Below are 7,795 nucleotides of genomic sequence, written 5' to 3'. Positions count from 1 at the left end.
TTTTTATTTCTATCATGTAGTTCAGGGGTTTATAGATATATGTCCTGCATCTCATATTTCCTTTAGTGGTGCTTCTTACCCATTCTCATATCATTTACCCTAGTATTTCATGATCCTGAGGCGACTGAGAACCCTTTAATAAAGGAATCCTTTTTCACCTGAATTGTCAAGTGATACTTACCAGTGACTATCACGTAATGTTACAGGTAGTTCCATTTTCTTCCTCTTCTTTCTCTCCTTTCTTCTTTGTCACACGGTCCATTGTGTTATAGCCCACGTGTCATGATAACACTTGTACCATCTTTTCATTTAGATTCCACCTACAATTATTTACCGATTCCAGTTCTGGAATAGGCTTTCATCATCTACTCACTAGAATTCTCAAGTTCATAAGGTACTGAGACATATACATGTTCACACCATTATAAAGAACAAAGTATAAACATTGAGGTTTTTCTCACACCCATGTTCCTGTGTTCTTTGATATGATATGTGTTCATTTCCTTCACTATATAGGATTGCAAGTTTTCCATTTGTACCTTAATGGCAATGACGCTATACAATTGAACACATATCATCCTGTTATCCATATAGGTGTGTATTTACCTGCTTGACTATTTTTGGTTGTTTGATCCAGAATGTTTCTCCAGATAGGTCATGTGGAAATTTTCTTTCCTCAGTACAAATGTTTTCACTATGGCTTTGGAAAATTTTTTTGTATGTGCATCATGGTCATTTGACCCATTGTACTCTCAAGTAGCAATATATTGTACTGTTATGTTGTACTATGTACTAATTACGTGTTTATATGGTTTTGTAACCCTTTATGATCTTAGATAACTTTATCCTTGATAAAGACCTAAAAACAAGTTCAAAACGTTGGATGAATTATCCTTTTGCACAAATAAAGAATTTTCAGCATTCTAAGAGTTCTTTTCTTACGTTATTGATCACTATAGTGTGCCAGAGCTATTTCTATTGAATTAACTCTTATTTTTTCTGAGCACCTGCTATATACACAGTGAGCCAGACATATTCAATTTTCATTCAGAAGGCAGAGGGAAGCCTTAGCAGCTGAGCCTATATCTTGGCTTGTGAGCATTAGAACAGGCCGGCGATTACAGGGTAACATGAAAAATGTCCAGCTTGCATTATGACTAGAACATGACAATATCCTTTTAAGTACTAACCTATGATGCGTTCCTAAGCAGTTGATGTTATATGTTCTACATTTCATTTTCTGCATACTTTACAAGTAGTAGAATTTGCTTTGATATAGGCAACTGGATTTTCACAATGAAAAGGCAAAGGATAACGCCCGAAAAAGACGCCATACATTATGTCAGTGCCATCACTGACAAACCTGGATTGACCATGAAATACATCAATCCCCTTAAAGGTGAGTTAAAACAAGTTTTAACTAAATTGCCTTAATATTGTCATGCATTAGAATGACTGTCTTAGGTAATGATAAATATTTTCTACAGGAAGAGGAGTGTTTGCTGAAACTGAAATCGAAAAAGGGAGTTTTGTTGCAGAATATCGAGGTGAGCTCACGTATGCACTTACGATGGTAGACAACTACTCGAGATTTATGGTTGTGGTACAAGTCAAAGATCTAATGGCCCATACTGCAGCGAAGGTCTTCCAAGCACACTTATGCAGACCTCATGGCTACTCAGAGAGAGTCCTCACAGATCAAGGCACTGCCTTTGAAGCGGAAATCTTCAAGGACTTCTGCAGCTTTTACCGATGCAGGAAGATGCGTACTACACCCTACCATGCTCAAACCAATGGTTATCAACCTGCTCAGGACTTTACCCCATATTCCAGATGTGGCCTTACAAGTGATTTATAGAGGGGTAACAATACGTTGGGATCATCGGATCTAATCTCCCTTTTTATACACCCTAAAATCTTGTTTGCGTTAGAATAAACAATAACATCATAAAGGTATAGCAGTACCGTTTCAAAGTTTCGGTGTCCCAAGCAGCATTCCATCAGCCTCTGGAAGGTTCCTGGCAAATTGCACAGCTCGAAGGGCATGCTTTTGAACTCGCAGAGACCCATCGGGGTGGCAAAGGCGGTCTTCTTCCGGTCTGCCTCAGCAACGGACACTTGCCAATAGTGACTAGTGAGATCAAGGGTAGAAAAATAATTTGCAGTTGTCAATGCAGCTAGCTATTCCTCAATACAGGGGAGTGGTGCTGTCCTTCTTCTTTAACAGGACCAACGGAGCTGCCCAGAGGCTACAACTGTCACGGATAACCCCAGCCTCCTTCATGTTGCTCAACATGTCCTTGGTACACTGGTAATGTGCAGGTAGATTTGGCTTATATCTCTCTTTGATGGGTGGGTGTGCACTTGTGGGGATGTAGTGTTTGACCCCTTTTATTTTTCAAAAGTCTAGCGGATGTTTGCTGAAGACTTGCTCGTATTCTTGCACTAGCCTGTAGACCCCCTTCTTGTGATGTGAAGGTGTGGAGTCAGTGCCTACGTGTAATTCCTTACACCACTCCTCTGGCTGACTTGGTGAGCTGTCACTGAATGGGTGGGCTGAAGCAATGGTGGATGCTGCTGTTTGGATAGCATGTGTATCTACTGAGAACAGCTTATCAATGGTGGCAAATCGGAGCAGCTTAATCTTTTGCTCTCCGCAGTTCAACACTCTCATGGGCACTCTTCCCTTCCATATTAATGAATAAAACTATGATGTAAATAGCATATAGATACCCCACAAATGCAGATAAAAGTAGGTTATGGGAAAAGGGGGAAGAGAGAAACAGGAAAATAGTGGAATAAAGTATAACTTCCAGGTGGGAGAGGAAATGGCAGCACAGCCAGTGGAGGTGAAGCAAGGGGAGCCTGCAACTAAAGAGTTGAGAGCGTTATCACATGGTGACTGAGCCTGATTGTAACGGGAGCATAGAGGTGCCGATCCTGTCTTACCTGCGTTGGTGTAGAAGTGGGTGTCCTGTGGTGGAGTCAGCTATGTGCAGTGGTGGCCGTGGGTTCTTTTATGTGCGACCGTAGTAATAGCTGTGCCCACTTCCTGTATGGGAGTGGAATGCAGTGAGGCTAATGGAACGCACGCCTGCGCATTTGTGTTTAACGTCGCGCATGTGCAGAACGGAGAAAAGGCTGCGCTCACTTCCTAATGAAAGGGAGTGAGACGCAGCTGGGAAGGGAAGGGAAAAGATTAGGGTTTGGGGATGATGAAAGGGCTTTCTACGGGCAAGGATGGCAAAGGGTGGCAGTGACGGAAAGTCAGGCAGATGGTCCTGTCCTGTCCTGTCCGTCCGTCTTTTTGTATCATGAATTGGAAAGACTGCAAGGGGGAGGGGAGGTGCTTGTGCCCAAAAGGAGGAGTTATTCAGATTCATTGCAGTGGGCGGCGGCTGCAAAAAGTACCATTCTCCTTGTTTTTGCTCTGCAAAACAGCCTTTTCAAGGGTTTGGCTTGGGTGACAAAATGTCTTCTGTAGGCGTGGGTTTGTCTCCCTCTCCCTAAGATGTGTCCGGTATAGGCCAGGGTGCCACTCAAGGCCGTAACCAATTCGGGTTATAGCTTCTCGGCCTTTTGGCTAAGATCAAGTGTAGTTTCGGAGGACGCTACCTTGGTCGGTACTGGAAGGTGCCTGGGATTGCACGTCTGCCGGCCTTGAGGGAGTGTGTGCGCCTTCTGGTGACACATAGCCCTCTTGTGCCTGGACGGTTCCCAGGCAACGGGAGGCGATCACCTTTGTTATTTTGAAGTCCTACTGATAAACAGAAAAAAAAAAAATTAAATCTGTTCTTATCAGTTTAATATCTGATACGTCCCCTCTCTAGGGACCATATATTAAATGGATTTTTAGAACAAGGAGATGGAAAAAATCTTGCTCTGTCCACTCCACGCATTGACCTGGTATTGCAGTACCTCCAGGACCGGTGCACCCCTTCTTAACCGAGTTTCCAAAAGCAGAACTCAATTCACCTGATTCAAATGAGCCTCATTAGTGAATTGAAAGAAAGCAAAAACTTTATATGCACCTCAATTTGGCCAATTCACTTTTCACACTTTCACCCTTTTTTTTTATCTTTCACACCTTTTACTTGCTTTATTGATGCAAAAGCTGTGCCAAATAGCAAACTCATCTCCACTCAACTTGACCAACTCTGCTATGTCCCGTGCAGTATCTTATTCTCAGTCTTATCTAGATCATTTGCAATTGAATAGAATAGATCCCTTTTGGACACATTGGATTCAGCTGCTGCAGTGACTGCAGGTGTTAGAAGATGCAGACTTGGCATCAGGTGCTGTCTATCAGATTCCACTCCAATTAAAGCTTCCATTGTTTTTCGGTGTTTTCTTTGAGCAATGTCTTTAGTGATCTGTTGGCTCCCTCTCCTGGAGGAAGAGTTTGCTTGCTCTTGGACTTTCAAAAAGAGAGGTCATGATAGACATTTAGCTTCTGAGCCCAATTGGGGACAGTCATGGGTGATGAATGTTTTGCAACCTGCTGCGAAGCCTGATACCGCAATATAAGGAACGTCAAATACTAAGAATGGGCGGCCTATGAAAGAATTAGTACTTTCATTAAGCATACTTAAACGGCTAATTGGGAATAGACAAACTGTAAAAAGCCCTCTGAGAAAGCCCCTCTCTATCCTTTGTCAGTAAGCTTTTCTGTAGTCTGCCTGTTGATGTATTTTCCGTTTGAACAGTGCACAACATGAAGTGACGGAACACTGGCTTGTCACAATGTCCCCCGCTGACATCACAATAGCGCTGCTGCCTAGAAAGCCAGCTGCGCAGCAGAAGTTGCTCTTTGGGTGGGATGGTGGGCTAATGTATCTATTCCTGCTTGGTGAGAGTTTGACATGATCTAGAGCAACAAGTTCCAGCGGCTAGCGGTTGATTATTGGCTGTAATGGGGCTTTCTGGCTGGTGCTAGCCTTTCTTCTTAGCACACAGGAACCACAATCCCTACACCATGCTTCGATGGATTCTCTCATCCCAGCCCAGTAAAACTACATATTTCACACAGTTATAGGCAGCCCATGGGCATTCACCTGGATTAAAACCCATAACAGCTCATAGACCAAACAATCAATCTACCACTGGACCAAAGACAGGAAGCTAAATCCACTGCCTGCGGTAACTAACTTAATCCTATAGGCTACTCACACAACAAACCCAAGAGAAAGGAAAAAAACATGGCTTCGATTATCCATCCAATGAAAACGCATAACCATTGTGAGCCATTGGACAATGCAATTGCACACATGGTGACATGGTGCACGGCCCAATGAATCAAGTCTGTACTTCATATTCACGGTTTAAGCCCTTGGGTTTTAATGTGTCCAGAGTACATATCCAGAAAGATTCCCTTTTTTTGTGCTAAGCACAAGTCAACAATACATTGTAAGCAGATTCTATTACCAGTCCCACACCATTTTGTGACGCATAATCACACAGTGGCCCAATTAAGATTCCAAGTCATCGAACATGTCCCAGCCATACGCAGAGGAGGCAATAGAATTAGGAAGCTCAAAGAAAGGGAATCTTTCTGGATATATACTCTGGGCACGTTGGAACCCAAGGGCTTAAACCATGAATATGAAGAACCGACTTGATTCATTGGGCCGTGCACATTTTTTCTAACGCCCGGTTCTTTTTCGTGTTCACACTATATATGGTTCCACTATGTATGGAGTTCCATTCTTCCTTGTTTTTTATTTGTCATGTTTGTCATGTCTGATCAACTGGTTACATTATGTCTGATTACCTTGTCTAACAGTTTTTTCTCCCCTTTCTTTACCTTCCATGTTCCCATAGTCACGTGAAATATCCCTGTTGCACTTGATTACGGCTCACTATTCACTATAGGATGTCTTATATCTAACATCACACTCTCACCCATCAGCACTCTATAGGTTTGTATAAGGTATGCGCTTACACATCCGGTCCTCCATAGGTATTTCCACTTATGTAACACTATCCCTATGATCACTCATAACTCATACCCTTGTAGTCAATTACAGCCTCCTCTCTCCCCCCCTCCCCTTCTCCCTTTCCATCTATAATTTTGCCATATATACTAGCAAACACTCAGTGTACCTAGTGGCATCCTATTCGTGGCTATTGGACCTTGCTATAGTCCCACTAGTGCCAAGACATTTGCAGAGCGCATCTGCCTGCGTTGCACACTCCAACTAATTATAAGTAAGCCATTATACTAGCAAACACTCAGTGTACCTAGTGGCATCCTATTCGTGGCTATTGGACCTTGCTATAGTCCCACTAGTGCAAAGACATTTGCAGAGCACGTCTGCCTGCATTGCACACTCCAACTTTTTTAAACTAAGCAATTTTACTAGCAAACACTCAGTGTACCTAGTGGCATCCTATACGTGGCTATTGGACTTTGCTATAGTCCCACTAGTGCCAAGACATTTGCAGAGCGCATCTGCCTGCGTTGCACACTCCAACTAATTTTAACTTAGCCATTATACTAGCAAACACTCAGTGTACCTAGTGGCATCCTATACGTGGCTATTGGACTTTGCTATAGTCCCACTAGTGCCAAGACATTTGCAGAGCGCATCTGCCTGCGTTGCACACTCCAACTAATTATAAGTAAGCCATTATACTAGCAAACACTCAGTGTACCTAGTGGCATCCTATACGTGGCTATTGGACCTTGCTATAGTCCCACTAGTGCCAAGACATTTTCAGAGCGCATCTGCCTGCGTTGCACACTCCAACTAATTATAAGTAAGCCATTATACTAGCAAATACTCAGTGTACCTAGTGGCATCCTATCTGTGGCTATTGGACTTTGCTATAGTCCCACTAGTGCCAAGACATTTGCAGAGCGCATCTGCCTGCGTTGCACACTCCAACTAATTATAAGTAAGCCATTATACTAGCAAACACTCAGTGTACCTAGTGGCATCCTATACGTGGCTATTGGACTTTGCTATAGTCCCACTAGTGCCAAGACATTTGCAGAGCGCATCTGCCTGCGTTGCACACTCCAACTAATTATAAGTAAGCCATTATACTAGCAAACACTCAGTGTACCTAGTGGCATCCTATACGTGGCTATTGGACTTTGCTATAGTCCCACTAGTGCCAAGACATTTGCAGAGCGCATCTGCCTGCGTTGCACACTCCAACTAATTTTAACTTAGCCATTATACTAGCAAACACTCAGTGTACCTAGTGGCATCCTATACGTGGCTATTGGACTTTGCTATAGTCCCACTAGTGCCAAGACATTTGCAGAGCGCATCTGCCTGCGTTGCACACTCCAACTAATTATAAGTAAGCCATTATACTAGCAAACACTCAGTGTACCTAGTGGCATCCTATACGTGGCTATTGGACTTTGCTATAGTCCCACTAGTGCCAAGACATTTGCAGAGCGCATCTGCCTGCGTTGCACACTCCAACTAATTTTAACTTAGCCATTATACTAGCAAACACTCAGTGTACCTAGTGGCATCCTATACGTGGCTATTGGACTTTGCTATAGTCCCACTAGTGCCAAGACATTTGCAGAGCGCATCTGCCTGCGTTGCACACTCCAACTCATTATAACTAAGTTGCATTGTCAGGGATATTTATTCTTTATTATTCTGCTGTTAATAAAGCTAGACCACCACTGCAATCTTCACCACCTCTCAATTTTTACTACCACATTTTCAGTCCACAATCTTGTCGCAATCAACATGAGTGGCAAAATGACAGATGCTGGTGGAAAGGGGAAGAGGCGTGGTGGAAAAGGCAAAAAAGGTTTTGTCTGTGG

General features: G+C 43.1%; 1 pseudogene; it reads left to right on the top strand.

The window, feature by feature from the left end:
- The first annotated feature begins 3,734 nt into the window (after positions 1–3,734).
- Positions 3,735–3,940, top strand: LOC142282101 (U2 spliceosomal RNA; annotated as a pseudogene).
- The last annotated feature ends 3,855 nt before the right edge of the window (positions 3,941–7,795 follow it).

The sequence above is a fragment of the Anomaloglossus baeobatrachus genome, unplaced genomic scaffold (genome assembly GCF_048569485.1).
Source record: "Anomaloglossus baeobatrachus isolate aAnoBae1 unplaced genomic scaffold, aAnoBae1.hap1 Scaffold_497, whole genome shotgun sequence".
Classification (NCBI taxonomy): domain Eukaryota; kingdom Metazoa; phylum Chordata; class Amphibia; order Anura; family Aromobatidae; genus Anomaloglossus; species Anomaloglossus baeobatrachus.
This window is presented reverse-complemented; position numbering and strand designations above follow the sequence as displayed.